Source organism: Dermacentor albipictus, chromosome 1, assembly GCF_038994185.2.
Source record: "Dermacentor albipictus isolate Rhodes 1998 colony chromosome 1, USDA_Dalb.pri_finalv2, whole genome shotgun sequence".
NCBI classification, from domain to species: domain Eukaryota; kingdom Metazoa; phylum Arthropoda; class Arachnida; order Ixodida; family Ixodidae; genus Dermacentor; species Dermacentor albipictus.
The window spans coordinates 5101166-5119513 of NC_091821.1; positions in this window are offsets into that span (position 1 = coordinate 5101166).

Genomic DNA, 18348 nt, shown 5'->3' on the forward strand with positions numbered 1-18348 from the left:
GTAGCACATAAGCGTCTAAGCCTGTCATGTGCCAAGCTTAAGTGAGTTAAGTTGGACACCACTTTGATAACTTTGTTTATAAGGTATAAGAGGTTTCATCGAAAACTACATAAATATAAGATATCCCAAGGATGCTTGAATGGCTTTCTGTGTGTACCTATGCACACACATTTAGTCATTAACGCTTAGATATTCAAATTAGAGCAGTTAAATTAGTTGCATTAATTTTTTTCACATCGCTAAATTAAGTATCACATGCCAGTGCTCATTACTGCATTGGTTTTAGCTGCAAGAGAACTACGCTGCCTGATATGTAAACGGCAGACCACATTTGTTTTTGATGAAGCCTTACCGATGACAGAGCGTGTTGTAATATCATAGTCCAAACCAGGCGTCAGTTGGATTTCGTCCCACATTAGGACTGCATAACGCTCTTCAGAGTTGAATGTTGCCACTTTTGATGCTAAAGGTGGAAACACTTCCTCAAGAATACCTAGAATGACAAGAAAAGAGCCTTTTATTATGTTTGATAGCTTTAACACTAGCCCAAGGGTATTGCAGAAAGCATAGTTAGAGTGTATCTTTGCTAACAAACATGCGTCCTGGAATGATCACGGCTACTTTTCTTTGAAATTCAAAAGTACAAGCTTCAGCCCAGTCGTTTCAAACAACCTCGCTTGTCACTATCAGAGCCTTTATAAAATCTTATCTAAAAAGATGAGTGCAAGCCTCCTGCTGCCGCCCAATATTTCTAGCTATGCTTGCTATGTGATCATCAGTGAAGTCAGTAGCTAGTCTTGAGTCGCACCTGCAATGTGGAAAATGTTTATTATGGAGCTGCAAACATTACTGCATACCTGGGGTAAACTTGATATCTTCAATATGTTTTTGAAGAGTGCGTTCAGCAGGGAGCGGCCACCCATTACCTCTCAGGTATTCATATCCTCTTCCCCCACAGGCAAGTCGGACCTTCAGAGACTCCTGAATTGTCTTCTGAGTCCATGATGACCTTCTCATTGTTCCCTTTTGCAGGACACGGAGCTGATCTTCTGCAAGCAGTCCACTAAATGATCTTCTCAGGGCGTCACACTCCATTTCCACCCTCGCACGCTTTTTTCTTTCCAAGTTAAGTTGGCGCTTCAGTGTGTCAACTTCATTGAACATGTTGGGAGATGCATCCTCTTGAACATCTGAGGTTTTTGGCACTTCTGTTGCCACATCAGCAGATCCAGTATGCTCCTGTTGCTCTTTTGAAGAGTCCAGACCATCTGCTGTGCTGTCAGCAGCTGCAAAAGTTTTCATAGTGATTTTTTCGTTTCAAACACTTTTTGTGCCCAGACATGCAACCACATTACTTGTAAGTGCTACACTTAAAAGAGCAGTGCCAATGAAATAGTTGAGGTTTCTCTGTTTGGTCACAGTATCAGGCACCGATTCAAATCATTAAAAAGTTACAAGATCAATGCCAGTATACATTCAGGTACGAAATCATCCATTTTGCATTATATGTGGCTACATGATAACCGACCAACAAAGCACTGCTGCAGTGTATGTATGAAAAAAAGTTTCATTTGAGGAAAAATTACCTATTAGCAAGTTTTCCCCTTCAGGTTCAGCCTCTTCAGCCAAGTTGTTTGCTGGCGAACTAGGAAGACGGGCGAATGGTGGCTTTCTGGTTTTCTTTGTCACACGGTGTGCAAAAATGCTTGGCACAGCTTTATACTTTAGCCTCTTCTTCCCATCCACTCTAGGCTTCTCAAAGTCTTCAGCACAAAAGTGGTCCTGCAAATGTTTGTTGTATGGTTAGGAGTGTGATGCTGGTCACAGTAACGCTGGCTGCCCAAGGCGGCTGCCAGGGCTTTATTGAATGAAGCTGTTCGAGACATGTGAAATAAGAAAAAAAACATGGAAGATAGCTGTAATAATAAGTTGAAAGACCCAACTAAAGAGACGAAGAATACGTTATAAAGTTATCAAGGTTTACAAGTTTACACAGTGAAAATTAAAATAGCTCAATTGGGATGTAAACGCGCACGTGACCGCAAACACGCAGCTTCAAGGATTGCTAATATTCAACCCATTTCTATTTTTCTACCAGTGCCAACACAACTGCACAGAAAGCAGCCGTTATGTGGACGCACGACATGCACTGACCATGTTTTTATTGACTGCGATCGTCACAATTTGCGAAAAACAAGTGCCATATGGGTCGAGTGACTCGAAGCGAGAGCGTGCTCACGTGCGCGGGGAAATCATGCGAGTACCTTCGCGTGCCACGAGCACGGAATAACCACGTGTGTTGAGCAACAAAAGCGTACCCGCGTCAAGCGTGCAAGGCGCGAACGATCCCTACAATGAACTCCTATTTTCGTAGCATCGCTAAAACCGCGTGCACTTCGCTTAAATATCTTCTAAAACAGCGCCGAGAAGCACAAGCAAGGTGCACTTACCTCGCACACACGGGTGTTTTTTGTAGGCTTGAAGTTATCCCGGCCGATTCTATGTAGCCAAGCAGAACGACGCTCTCGGTCATTTTTTCCAATCGGAATCGAGAAAAAAGTCTTTCCAGACTCGGTTCGGTTGCTGCATCCGAAGGCACAGCAACCAGGCATGATTTCTTTAGTCAAACGCGAGCGCTACAATCTGAACACAAATAACAAACGTAGGGAACCTGCGCTGCCTGCGCTTTAACTCAGGCGGCCCGCCCGGCGCTTGGAAGGTATATGGCACCCCGGAGGTCACATGGTACGGTTGGGCCAATGAACGCGGCGGCGGCGCGGGGAAAACAAATGCGGTACTCTGAAATTTTTTCTAGTGACTCTAGTGATGACGCCACTACAGCGCTCCCTCGTGGTATAATGCGAAGGGTACTAAATTACAAATTAGTCTAAGACGCATTCAGTGCACATCTCGTAAGCTTCAAAATGCTTCTAAACCACGTTAAAGTAACTAATAATATTGTACTAAATGCATTTGTTTTACAACTTGCTTCTGCATGTAATGCACTCGGTGGAACGACAAACAAGTGAAAGAAGGCACGACCATGCACCGACGGTATGATCACGTGAGCCCCAGTTTGTCGACCGCCCAGAAGGCAACGCCCAAGAAATGATAGCCAGCCAGAGTGAATCTAGATAAACCAATGAAACTGGAGGCTTGTCGAAAGATAAACTGTGTCTCGGTACCATTCGTGCTTTCATTTTGGGGTGTCGCCAGAGCTCGTGAAGATCCCGAGTTTCGCCAAACTCGGCGCATCCTGCATAGCGCCCCTGGATGCTTTGTCTTCAAAAATCCCAGTGATCACATATGTAGCTGGGTATTGTGCTCATGCTGCTTGTAAGGCACTGAAATGTGAAGTTTGTAAAAGAGGCCTTCTAGTGGCTAGGAAAGTGGAGGAATCCCGTTAAGAAAATGGCCTCATCGACGCCATTAATAGGGGGGGGGGTCTTTGTTTTCCAGCACCAGTTGTTGTAAATGCTTTGATGTATGCGCATGCAGTTACAGAACAACTTCTAAAAAACACTGCCTTAGGTTCTTGAAGTTAGAAGACCAGCGAACTACTCTGATATGCTTAACAACAGAGATCCTATCACAATTTGAAGACTTTGACACGTCCCTGAATGACCATAGACCTGAACAAGTCATGGACCTATTGCTGCATTAAGCAGCAAACATGCTTCTATAAATAGCATGTGCAAAACGAAAAACAACCTTCTATCAGCGTCATCTCATAATGCGAAATTTAAAAAAATGAAGCTAACTGTCCTGTCCAAAAGTTAGGTTATTTTCATGGCTTTCTGCTCTTTTCTGCACTTTTGCCTGGGTAATTTGCTGTGGTTCTTGTGTTTTTGGATAATTTTATAATTTGCTTGTATTTCACTGTGCATGTGCATATTTGTATGTGTAATGTTTATTGCTCTGATTTGCTTTTGCAGTGCCATATTTTCGAAAGGAACCAAGTTCCGAATTCTAGTCGATTGCAGTTATTTTCAACGAATATCTTTTGTGCTTAATCTGTATATTGCTCGAAGTTTTGTGTATTTTTTACTGCGAAACATGATTGCTTTATTACTTGACGAATCACGACCACACAGAGGATGGCTTGCATTGCCGACAGCTGTGCGTTGCATCATTACCCTGGAGATGTTTGTTGCGGTGATCTGAAGGAAGAAGTGATCGTAGCGAGCAGCTTCAGTCTTGAGCTCTCTGCATTTTCTATTTTATTTTCTGTGATCTCTGCAATCAGTGACAAGAAAACTGGGGGACGTCGTGCTCTGCAATGGTGGACCCAAACCCAGCCCAGCAATTGGGTCCTGAACGGCCAGTTCTTTATGCCGGTGACGTGAGTGACCGCTTCGACCCGAGCATGGTCCCAATTGAGTCATCTGATGGCTCCTCTACTGATGATATGGGCTCGGACAGCGATTTCACCATGGTGTTAAGCCGACGCCTGAAGAGAAAGATGCGAAGAACATCACCGACCAGTCACCAGGCGACGAGAAAGGCAAGTGGCAATCAGTCATACACTATTGCATACGTACCAACAACGACAACAGACAACCTCAACTCACTGAACAGGCAGAGCCTGTCGGAATATTTCGAACAAACTGCCCATGGTCAAATAGAAGAAATACGTATAAACGCTCGAAAGAAAATCCTCTCGGTGGAAGTCAATACACCGACAATACTGGAGGCACTGAAAAACGTCACTCAGTTGGGAAGCATCCCTGTTCGCGCATTCCCCACATACGGCAAGGAAGCGACGACAGGCGTCATCTACGACGTGGACATTTATATTACAGACACTGACCTGGCGAAACTACTATATCGTCGTCGGCTCCTGTGCTCAGCTTTCACCGTTTTGGACGATCCCGATGTGTGAAATTAGCATTCCAGTCGGAAACTTTGCCAACACACGTCAAGGTTGAATATGTGAGGCATCCGGTACGTCCTTACGTGCCGAGGCTTTATACAATGTCACAAGTGTATGAAACTTGGGCATGTCAGTGCAGTTTGCAAGGGTGCAGTAACATGCAAACGATGTGGTGGAACTCACGGAGAAAGCAATTGCAACGTTGCTGCGAAGTTTCCAAATTGTTCTGGTGCTCACGACGCAACGTCAAAAGAGTGTCCAAAGATCAGGAAGGAAATGGGTATTCTGAAGAAGATGGGTAGAGATCATTCCACGCACAGGGAAGCGGCAAGGGCTATCCGCCACCGCAGACGCCGTTCACGACACCGACATCAACGGGACCGCAGCCCTCCTCGCGTAGGAGGAACGACAGCTCAAGTGCAGCATCCACCCCCTCCTCGTCTCAGGAATGAAGAAGCACGTGCCTCAAAGCCTTTGTATGCTGCGAAAGTAAAAGGCGGCTCGTCATCGGCCCCAAACACATCGGAGACTCAGTGGCCCTCGTTACCATCAAGGCCTGCGTGAACGCCCTTGTGCACCGCTCCTACACGCACGGAAGAAAATGAAAAGATGGATGACATTGACGTCACGAGTATGTTGAAAAATTTGATGGGCTCCATGCGCAGGATTCTTTCCGGCCTAAATACCCCGGCTGCCATGGATGCCGTGCAGCTACTTGAAGTGTGGGAACCACTGCTAGTGGTTCTTCACTAAGCAAGTATGGCGATGATGTTTGAAGAACAGATGCGTCAATGGCTTGTTATGCAATGGAGTGCTCGAGGTCTACGTGGTCGTTTGTCGGATTTCCGACAACGGGTATTTAAGTACCAATTTCCAGTTATTGTTATGTCTGAACCTAATATGGATTCTTCTTTCCGTATTTCTGGATATGTCCAGATGTGGTCTCGTAACGACCAAACCTCGAGCAAAGTGTTAGCTTGTAGACGTCACGATCTGGTGCATTTCAGACATGACGTCCCATCGCATACCACTAATGATTACGTATGCCTCACCATAAAATACAGATGTCGCACGGTTACAGTGATCGGAGTATACATCCACCCAAGAGCAAGGATCGATTGCTCGCACCTGATGTCTCTGCTGCAAGCATCGCAAGGTCCTCATATTGTGATTGGTGACTTTAACGCGCACCATCCCCTGTGGGGTAGCAATTCGATGAATTCTCGTGGCAAATATTTGGCCGACTTCATGTGTAGTCAGGGACTAAATGTGCTCAATGACGGGTCTCCTACATTTATTCGTGGCACGTCCTACAGCAGCTGTGTTCACCTAACGTTTGTATCAAGGAGCCTTCTGCCTTCAGCATGCTGGTCGACGGATCTAGAGACTCATGGTAGTGATCACCTCCCCACTTACGTTCACTTTAGCTGGTTTCGCCGTTCAGCCTCACGTTACATTCGTCAAACAGACTGGATTTTATTTAAGACTTCTGTCGACACTGCCTGTCAGAGTATGACATCTCCATCCGAAATAGAGGACATCATTGCTTCTACGCTGCGGGACAAAACCAGAGAAATCAGCATACCGAGGCACAGATCATCGTATAAAATATCAGGCCCTTCGTGCAATCCGTCGCCGCTCGGAACGGCAATACAGAAGAACAATGTCACCGTCAGATCTTTCGAAGAGTCGCCGAGCTCAACGACATGTTCTTCGGCATCTGGAGAAGCTTGATAGACAGCGTTGGAGGGCATTCTGTGGATCCCTAGATCCACGACAGCCTCTATGTAAGATCTGGCGGGTCATACGAAGTCTCCAGGCAACTCCACAACAAAGATACTCATTCCGTGCGGTACCTTCGCGTGTTGACCCGACACAGGCACCATCCTCGGTCATCGCTCCCTACCCCCCACCCAGGTTCCAGCTTTTCATGGACGATATCGCGTCATCAAAGCGTTTTGCCGTGGAGATTTTCTCCCGCCTGTATTCCAAGAATACCCCCGTGGGTTCTGCCTAAACCTGTCGTTACATTTCAGATACCTGGAATTACTAAAAGTCATCCGTTGCATCTATTGGCCTCAGGCAACTCACTCTGCGGCACATTTCTGCAAAGTACGGAGATACTGTGCACGTGTATTCCGATGGCTTTGTCACACCATATGCCTCCACTGCAGCCTTCGTCATTCCACATATGATCATCGCTCGGTGGTTTAAACTAGACCATAGCTCAACATCAACTGCCGCAGAACTTGTTGCTATCTGGGAGGCACTTCGATTTCTCTCCGAGGAGCCTCCTCACGCATGGACGATATTCTGCGATTGCAAGCCAGCTCTTCAAATGATTGACTGTGTCCTCAGACGGGTGCCGTATTATTCCACGGCTATAGAATTACTGAACGCCTCGACCACGCAACTAGAAATGGCCACAATGTCACCTTTCAGTGGATACCCCCACACAGTGGCCTGATCGGGGACGAACAGGCAGACACTGAAGCGAAAACTGCTTTAGATAATGCTTGTGAAGTACGCATTCCGTTCTCACGTACAGACACAAACGCTCTTCTTCGTCGGGTAAACCGCAACTCTACGTTAGAACACTGGGCCCAACCAGATCGACGACACAAGCGATTACACAAATGGGACAATGAAATTTCGTGTGCCTCACAAGCTCAAAAGAAGCCACACGAGCATGGTGCACCAGATTCGCCTTGGTGTCGCATTCACCTACCGTTATAGACATATGATAGGTGCCAGTGATACTAGCCCAAACTGTGAATGCTGTGAGGTGCCAGAAACACTTGAACATATATTTTGTGTGTGTCCCGCCTACGCGCAAGAACGACAGCAACTTGTCTCTTCCATTGCCAAGATCCATGAGAGACCGCTATCGGACGAGTTTCTTTTAGGTCCTTGGCCTAATGCAAACAGCGCAGCCCTGGTAACAAGAGCCGCTATAGCTTTTCTCCAAGGCACTGGGCTGGACGCACGGCTTTAGAGAGGCCACAACTCTGAATTTGTATATACGCATCTCTTCCTTATACCATCATCATTTATCAGCCCTTTCCCTCCCCGTCCCTCTTCCCCAGTGTAGAGTAGCACGCCAGAGCAAGTTATAGCTCAGGCCGACCTCTCTGCCTTTCTGCAAATAAATTTCTCTCTCTCTCTCTCTCTCTCTTGATGCTTTATTACTCTTTTTCATTGTCTGTATTTTAATATTGTGTTTTTATTTATTTATGGTGCCTTTGAATTCCCTTGACCAATAAACCGAAATTTGTCTTTTGGTTGACGACTTTAAATTTTGCTTCATTCTGGAATTTTTAGCACATAATAAACAGCCCCGTGCGGAGCAACAATCTTAGAAAACTGCAGTGGGTACTATTATACATTTTGACCCGCCATGGTTGCTCAGTGGCTATGGTGTTAAGCTGCTGAGCACGAGGTCGCGGGATCGAATCCCGGCCATGGCGGCCGAATTTCGATGGGGACGAAATGCGAAAACACCCGTGTATTTAGATTTAGGTGCACGTTAATGAACCCCAGGTGGTCGAAATTTCCGGAGTCCTCCACTACGGCGTGCTTCATAATCAGAAAGTGGTTTTGGCACGTAAAACCCCAGAATCTAATCTAACTATTATACATTTTGCATGAAAGTGATGAACTGCTGGTATTGCCTCCATCATCGCAAATTCACGTGGCGTACGCCGATGAAGCAGAAGCCAGCCAAACAAGTGCACTGCAGAAGTCCCCCCCCCCATGTTTTGTATCGCAGTTATTAACTCACCTAGAGTACTTCGTCCACCTTACTTCTTCAGAAAGTGCAATGCAGCTGACCAGGCCCCTAGCTCTTTCACAGCCGGTTCTGCCCTTCTTTATGAATGAGCGCATGCCTGTATATTTTTTTTTTCACGCTTGTATAGCGGTCACAATCGTGCTGAATACAGCGGTCGATAGAGAGGGACTAATGGATGGGTGGGATGGATGTTATGAGCGTCCCCTTTGGAACGGGGCGCTGGGTTGCGCTACCAAGCTCTTTCTATTATACTGCCTAATGTCCTACCTAGGTTAAACAATAAAATAAGAAAAAGAAAATGCTATGAGCTCCCACAACCAAATTTTCTGATCCCATAGCTATTCCGAACTGTGCTTTTCTACGTCTCCGTTTTTTGTCGTTTCCCTACTTTTATTCCACCAAACCTCCAATCGCCTCTTACTAATCCCTATTGCGGACATGTTTACTTTTCCACTGCTCTCGCTGAATCCAAGGGCTTCAAGGAGGCCAGTGGTGCCTAAATCGACCGCTGAATAGACGTCTTCACATTCTAATAAAACATGCTCCATAGTTTCCCTAGCTTTACCACAGCAAGCACATGCTTCTTCCGTCCTATATCTCGCTTTATAGGTGCGTGTTCTAAGGCATCCCGATCTCGCTTCGAAAAGTAATGAGCTTCCCTTTGAGCTTTCTTAAATTGTTTCTTAATTTCCTGATTTCGTTTTTTCCTTTTAAGTAGTTACTCATGGCAGGTTTCTTTTCCATTGCCGCCACCTATGAGATTATTTCGGCCTTTCTGAGTTTCCGCTTGACGTTCTCTGTTGATGTGTTGCCCACCCTACAGGCCGCATACTTGCTGGTAAGCTTCCTAAGCCTTTGCCTCCACTGTGAATCAATCTTTTTCCTGTACAGATACCTCAACACACTCCCAGCCCATTTACTTTCTTCCATAATCCTCAGTTGTTCTCCATACTCAATTTTACTGCGAGCTTCCCTCACTTCAAAACTAGTCCAGCACATATCACCCTGCACATCTTCATTTGTACTCTTCCCGTGAGCGCCCAATGCGAGGCGACCCACTGACCTCTGGTTCTCATCGAGTCCGGATTGTACTCCGATTTAAAGCAAACAACTCCATTTCCAAAAGTAAGTCCTGAAACAATTACACCTTTCCACATACCTCGGAGCCCCTCGTACCTATTGTATCCCCATAGCGCTCTTTGCTTCATTATGGCTACATTTCTCTTCCCCTTCACTGTTATTGTTTTTCCTGCGTTTCCATATATCTATTGTCTTCGTTTATCCATATACCAAGGCATTTAAATTCTGTTACCCGAGGTATTCCCTGGCCCGGTATCGTCACTGTCTGTTCACTGTTTTCATTGAATACCATAACACCTGATTTTCTAACACTAAACTTCAAACCTAAATTCTTGCCTTCCTGTCCACGTATATTAGCCAGATGCTGGAAATCCCTTTGCTTGTTAGCTAGCAACACAATCTCGTCTGCGTCAAATAATCCTGGAAGCTGCTGCTGTACTACTGTACTCGGCGGTGGAAGCGAGCGACGCGGCCATCCGCCTACCGGATGTGACGTCACTCACATAGCGCGCCGGCCTGAAGTTTCTATAAGGTGTTGGTATTGGCCTCGAGCTCCACCAATGGAAAAGCTGGCGCCACCGTCGGCGTGACGTGCTAGGAGGGATCATGTGGACATAGCGGCCGCGTCGGCTGCTTCGGGCGCGCCGAAGCGAGCTGAAAACGAGTTCAAATTCCCTCGTACGCTGCGGTCCTCATTTAGTGGCGAAATTTTCCCGCTTCGAGTGTCTCCTTTACAACACTTGAAAGTACTACAATAGGTAGTGGCTGCCTTTGAAGGCGCGCAACATGGTAGGCTACTGCCGCAGGACCGGACGCACGTATACGGAGGCCGGTGTCAGCCTTATTCACACGTAGCCGCAGGATAAGCTGCGGGAAGCTTGGCTCGCGAAACATAAAACCGGCAAACAGTCATCGGCTACAACTCGGGTATGCAGCAAGCACAGACGCGAGGAAGATTTCTGCTACGGCGCCCGGCCTGCGATGTTCTGAAAACGCGCACTGAGACGCTCACCCCAGTCCGCTGCCCGACTAATGTCATGACGGTTTGGTCTATGAACTTGTCGATGCTATAGATACTGGCAAGTTCAGTGGAGTGGAAAGGCAGCGGTAAGAAGCACATTTTAAAAAAGCACGGCAAAAGGTCATGTTTGTGTTATGAATTAATGCACTGGATTACAAAAAAGGAGCAGCGGGAAATTGCACGCTGAGAACACCGATAAACATACAGTGCGACGCAACCCGAGAAATAGTATTGAAAGGTCGAAGAGTTTAGAAGAAAAAAAAAAGATTGAATCGTCGCGACGGCACATCACAGTCCCCGTAGGCGTCGAAGTCTCCACAATGAAATTATTTTTGAACAGCTCTGATAGCGCCCACGCAACAATGGTTGCTTGTATACTGTCAAATGCTCATATTCTGCGGCCTAAAGCTCATGGCACGGTGCGAAAACGCGCGCGCGGAGAAAGCGACACAGTGCGCGGACAAGCATGCAGACGCGCAGTCGGTCGCTGCGAATCTGCGTGATCGCTGCATTGAGGCTTCGTTCTATTACACTCCATTTAGTTATACAAACACTATAAGAACATATTTCACATAGTTTGCTCCCAGCGCTTACCTACCTTTCACGCAAGAAGCCGGTTCGGGAGACTCCATCGCGGCGACCGCGCGCAGTGGCGTTCGCTGTACGTATTCGGTAAAGAGATAGCGTCTGTAAACGATTGTGTGCTTTCAGTTTGCCCAAGATTATTATTTAGACAGTAAGAAACTTCTCTCGTTTGGAAAGTACTTACGGAAATGTCCGGGAGAGCTCGCGCGTGGTGTTTTCAGTGAGCGCTGACAGCAAAACCTACGAGGAGCGCGCCACGTGATCCCTCATACTACGCCAGCGAGGCGCTTCCGATAAATGGCGACTCCGTAACTCCTCGCCGCCAATAGGGGCTTGAGTGTTGGTGCCGTCCACTCCTGTGAAGAGCGCGCGAACGGCCGGCTTTGCTCTGCGAAATGACAGCTGGCGGCGGCTGCTGGGTGCAAAAGAGCGTGCCCAGGAGCATGCGCGGCCTAATAAACAGGCGAACTTGCACGTGTTGCATTTAATCAGAGGAGATGCTCGTAAGCGTCTCTGTTATCTCGAACCGTCCGCAAACGCGCTTCATTTGTTACAACAGGACCAACGCACGTTATCAGCCCATTCCCTTCATTATTTGGCATTTGCCGTGCCGCAAGCGCCCTGTACAGCTTAGGGTGAACAAAGACGCTTTTCAACGTTGCCACTCGTCAAAAGCAGTTCTGCATGTCTGCTAGGCCGCGCCGCATGCTCTTGGGCACACTAGAGAGGTTTAGAATAGGGGTCCCACTAGTTTGGGGCCCCAAAGAGCTTTGCAGGTGGTAGCGTTGGGCCACGCTGGAGTAAACAGTTTTATGGCGTTTTTCACTGGTCGATCTGGAGCGGCTGCCAAAATCCTCGAGCGAGCGCTCGGGTTTCACAAATGTGAACAAGAGATGGCAGCGCCGGCGCTTGCGTCGCGCTAGTGGATATCTCTGGCGCGCGCAACGCTATAGGGAATATACGGCCGTTTCTCAGCCAGCCGAGTCGGGCTGAGTCACTTGCGTTTCACGAGATAGCGATAACATGGCCTAGAACGTGCGCGCATCACCACTGGTAGGTCGCGTATGTTGTCTCAAAGAAGAAAACAAGAGCGTTGGCGCCAACATACGATGACTCATTCCATTTTCCGGGGACACGCATCCTAGCTAATGCAGCAGACGACGGAAGCGAGATGCGTTTTCACCGGAATCATCATGCGCTTTGAGCCAGCTGCTTTATTTTTACTGCGGAGGAAAACTGTTTTGCTTTACCGAAAACCTTACGTTCAGCGCCTTCATTTCAGTTTCTTAAGCAAAACGTCAAGTTTGCGTCCCGTTACGAAAGCAAAACGGGGCCATCAGCGCCATTTTATTCGTGTCGCGTCTACCATAGAGTTACTATACTGACTCTAGAGGACAAGCCAACGTTTATTTGGGACAAGCTACCCATTAGCCCCGAGAATTAGGAGTGGCGCCCTCTCGCGAGTGACGTCACGGCCAGGACGCCGCTCGCTCCGGCTCGCTCGGCTGCCGCGCGCGCTCGTTCCCTTCGTGTATGCTTGGGGATGGGTGGCTCGAGCCGTACGTATTGAAGAATAAGTCGGCTTCTTTCAGCTGCAATACCTTAACCACAGTTTCTTCTTCAAAAGCGTGTGAGTCGAGAAACTTTGCGGCTTGGATATCGCAAGCTAAGTAGCGTTAAAGGGGTCTACTAGGTTTTGCAATGCATATATGCGCCGTGTCTATCGGTAAATTTTGACTAAAAAAAGAATATCTGCAAATTCAACGCGCGAAGTTGTGTATGATGCTTCGCTAAACATTTAACATTCCTTTAGTATTTAGCTATGAGAGGCATTGCATTTTACGTGGAAGAAAAATTTGGTAATTGGCGTCAACATGTTATCTGATTTTAGAAAGACACTGCCCAGCGAAGCTCTCATCATTATTCCTATTACTCTGGTGTGTTGTTCTATTCAAATATGGCCATTCATTAATGCGTAAAAAAAAGTTAGGCGCGCATTTCTTATGAAAAAGTTTGCTGCTACTTTCATCCCCCTCTGAAACAGGCCTCCAAAAAAACGAATTGCTCATGGCTGCTAACACGACGGCGCGTCATGTAGAGTATTTACATAGTTAATTCACAAACACCATAGTAGCAATCACCTGAGAGAAAAGTTTCGTTGTTAAGATCGAGAGCCACTCAATTGAAAGTGATGAAATGTTTCATAGTGGCTCTCAGTAGCCTTTATCGACAATATGGCACACCCCTGATCACGTAACGGTAGCAATCGACTGTCCGTATGGCGAGGCACGCTATGTTCGCGAAACCCATCAGTTCACTACAACTTCGAAATAAAACCATAAAGCATGTTTTTTACAGCGCCAACTGGAATGGCTAAAGTATTCTCGAGCTACTACACCGCAGCTTAGATTTCCTGTATACAAAAGGAAAATTCAAGCACCTTCTGTCTCACCATGTCTCTATCCAGCGTTATTCAATTATACAAACGGATAACTATTCGCTTCGTCGGAACATAAAAGAGAACCTTGCAGGCAAATTAAGTTTGCTCCAATCCAATCGCAAACATTCATAAAGAAAGCACCACAAGCCTTGCTTATACTTTCACTTGATTTCTGACCCTCCACCAGGGGAATTTCGATATCTTCAATATGTCCCATACTACTAATCATTGACGCTTCGACTTCTTTCTGGCTGCAGCGATGCGGTCCAGCAGGCATACTTCACTAAAAAAATTGGGCCGAGCAGCCTGTGTCAGTTCGCCAAACAGATTCGTCATGTATATTCCTAAAGCAGCAAGCACCAGTAAATTTCTCAAGTGAGTTTGATTTGATTTAATAATTTCCATTTACACACACACATGTACAGAGGAGTAGTAAGTGGAGGTGGATGAGGGAAAAAAGTCGCACAGACGCGGCTTGAGGTAACCTCACCCCCTTAGGTACAATATGGCTGCATGGGGTAACACATCAAGCGCCATATAAATTACATTTATATAGTGGCCATAAAACATTGCAGTTATACAATATATGAAAGAACAGTGAAATATTTCCACAATAACAATGCAAAACACACTGCGGCATTGAAATAAATAAATGATATACACTAGGTAACATAGACAAAGAAAGAGGAACACAACATACATTATTAATCATTAACAAACGCGCTCTAAAGAGGTGAGTTGAACGTGTAGCACGGAAAAGGGAATATATATTGGTACATTCCTATTTGTACTCTGTAAATAGCTGTAAGCCTTCATTAACTTTACTTCAAGTTTCCGCCGCTTAAAAAAATGAACACGTGAAGAACCGCCTAATGTTGACAAGCAGTTAAAGAAGCAAGTGAGGCGTGTAGAATCTAAGCTCCAGTATTAGTTAAGTCCCCGTACTACTGCCGAGCGTTTCTGTGAGGAAATGCAAAAATTCGATATTATACCATGAACTACTCGTCGTGAGCAAACCTGTTTTAGCGGAATAAAATCAACGTAACTGCTGTAGAAGTCATATATAGACAGCTTTGTGACATACTTGTTGCACCGCGGCAGGTATGGTATCATAACTGGATTCCTATAGGCTATGCTCTTGCGATTGTCTGTCCGCGTATGAAAAACCCGCAATGGGCTGGTCTGCGTCGCTTCGGCTGGCACTGTAGCGTTGCCTTCGAGAGCTGCATTGTTGTCTAAGAAATTAGCTCTTTGAATAAATGTTCGCAAAGGAAGACGTCGTAAAAATATATTTGAGACGACCACCATAAGTATACAAGCAGAGAGAACGAGGGCGAACAAACGAAAACACCGCAGAAAGCGCCCGGACAACGCCCGAACTGTAGCAGACGACAGGCGCGAGTCCGTGCCCTGACGTCACGCGAGCGGCGCTCGCAGCGCCGCTCGTGTTCGTTCTCGGGGCTATTAGGGCCCATGCACGGGGCCCATGCATTGAAATGGATGGATGGATGGATGCATGTTATGAGCGTCCCCTTTGGAACGGGGCGGTGGCTTGCGCCACCAAGCTCTTGCTACTATGCTGCCTAATATCCTACCTAGGTTAACCCATGAGAAAAAAAAAACACACTATGAACTACCACGTCCAAATTTTCTGATACCCTATTGCGAACTGTGCTTTTGTACGTCTCCGTCCTTTGTCGTTTCCCTACTTTTCTTCCACCAATCCTCCAATCGCCTCTTACTGATGTCTATTGCGGACCTGTTTGCTTTACCACTGCTCCCGCTGAACCCAAGGGCTTCAAGGAGGCCAGTGGTGCCTAAATCGACCGCTGGATAGATGTCTTCACATTCTAATAAAATATGCTCCGTCGTTTCCCTAGCTTTACCGCAGCAAGCACATGCTTCTTCTTCCTTCTTATATCTCGCTTTATACGTGCGTGTTCTAAGGCATCCCGATCTCGCTTCGAAAAGTAATGAGCTTCCCTTTGAGTTATCATAAATGGTTTCTTTCCTAATTTCGTTTTTTCCCCTTAAGTAGTTACTCATGGCAGGTTTCTTTTCCATTGCCGCCACCCATGAGATTAATTCAGCCTCTCTGACTTTCCGCTTGACCTTCTTTGTAGCTGTGTTGCCCACCCCACAGGCCGCATACTTGCTGGTAAGCTTCCTAGTTCTTTTCCTCCACTGTGAATCAATGTTTTGCCTGTACAGATACCTGAACACTCTCCCAGCCCATTTACTTTCCTCCATATTCCTCAGCCGTTCTTCATACTCAATTTTACTGCGAGCTTCCCTCACTTCAAAACTAGTCCAGCCCATATCCCCTTGCACAGCTTCATTTGTAGTCTTCCCGTGAGCGCCCAATGCGAGGCGACCCACTGACCTTTGGTTCCCGTCGAGTCCTGATTGTACCCCTGATTTAAAGCAAACAACCGCATTTGCAAAAGTAAGTCCTGGAACCATTACCCCTTTCCACATACCTCGGAGGACCTCGTACCTATTGTATCCCCATAGCGCTCTGTGCTTCATTATGGCTGCATTTCTCTTCCCCTTGACTGTTATGGTTTTTTCCTGTGTTTCCATATATCCGTTGCCTTCGTTTATCCATATACCAAGGTATTTATATTCTGTTACCCGAGGTATTTCTTGGCCCTGTATCTCCATTGTCTGTTCACTGTTTTCAATGAATACAATAACACCTGATTTTCTAACACTAAATTTCAAACCTAAATTGTTGCCTTCCTGTCCACAGATATTAGCCAGACGTTGCAAATCACTTTGCTTGTTTGCGAGCAACACAATGTCGTCCGCATAAAATAAACCTGGGAGTTGCTGCTCTATTACTGTACCTGCCTGTTTGTATGAGAGATTAAACCCGATATTACTTCCTTCTAGCGCCCTCTCCATCCTCACCATATACATCATAAACAGCAGCGGGGATAAAGGGCACCCCTGCCTCAGTCCCTTGTTGATATGAACTTTCTCCGCGCTCCTCATCCCTTCCCATTCAACGCAAACAGTATTTTCTAGGTAAATCTCTCTCAAAAGCTGTATACAATCGTTACCTAAGCCTTCCCCTTCCAGAATATCCCACAAAATGCTGCGGTCTACGTTGTCGTATGCTCCTGTAATGTCCAAAAAGGCCACATACAACGGTCTGCTTTCCGCTTTTGATATTTCAATACACTGAGTAAGAACAAACAAGTTATCATCCAAACGCCTACCTATTCTAAAGCCATTCTGAAGCTCTCCCAAAATGTCATTATTTTCTGCCCATGCTTGAAGCTTTAATTTGATTGCCTGCATTGCTAGCCTGTATATTACCGATGTAATGGTCAACGGTCTATACGAGTGAATTCTGTCTTTCTCCCCCTTACCTTTATAAATTAAATTCATTCTACTTTGTCGCCAACTGTCTGGTATTCGTCTATCTTTTAAAGTTTTTTCAACTGCTTTCACGAGAGCTTCCTTACTTTTTGGTCCCAGTTCATTTATCAGCCTAACGGGAACCTCGTCTAGCCCTGTGGCTGTGCGCTTAGGAATTTTCTCTTCCGCTTTCTTCCAGTTTAAATTTGTAAGCACTAGCTCCTTTCCCCCTTGGGTCTCTTTCATGCTCTTTTTTTCTTCAAATACAACCTCGTCCTTGCCTTGGAAAGATTCGGCTGTTACTTTTTGGATGTAATTTATTGCTGCTTCTCCTTCCAGTCTGTTTTCATCTTCGTCTAGGATATGTTGTTGTGTTGTTGTTGATTTCCTGCCTAATAATTTTATGTGATTCCAAAATATTCTAGGTGCGGCCTTCTTTTTCTCACGTATTTCTGACAACCAACTTTCACTTTCACCTTTTAATTTTGCTTGCACCAGTATTTGAACCATAGACTTTTTCTCCCGGTATATTTCCCATTTACCGGTTACTTCATCCTGTGGCAACTGCGCCTTCTTTGCCTGCCTGTGCTCTCGAGATGCTTTCTGTCTTTCGGCGATCGCTTCTCGTATCTCCTTGTTCCACCAGCTTTTCGGTTTCTTTTTTCCTTTCCAATGAACGTGTTGTTTCTCTTTCCGTATTTCTGTCGTTACTACACTTAGAAGCTCACCATATTCCCACCCCTTACTTGGCGACTTGCCAATTTCTTCCTCCACTCTAGTGACTATATTTGCTATTTGTTCAGCGTTCAAATTTGGGCTGGCCATTTTGCTTTCGTTGCTCTCTTTCCCAACTACATATCCCATTTTCAAAATGATGCGCTTATGGTCACTGCCTATGCTGCTAAACCCTTCCTCATCGATGACCATTTCTCTCAACTTATCATGAATTCCCTCTGTCATCAGACAGTAATCAATGGTCGATTGCCGGTTTCCCACTTCCCACGTGATCTGTCCTTCACACTTAGGCCCTGTATTCACGATCACGAGGTTATGTTGCTCGCAAAGGTCTAGCATTGACTTCCCGTTATTGTCGGTATAGCCATCTAAATCCTGTATGTGGGCATTCATGTCACCTAATAGGACTATCTCAGCACCATTCCCGAAACCCCTAATATCAGCGCTTATGCATTCCA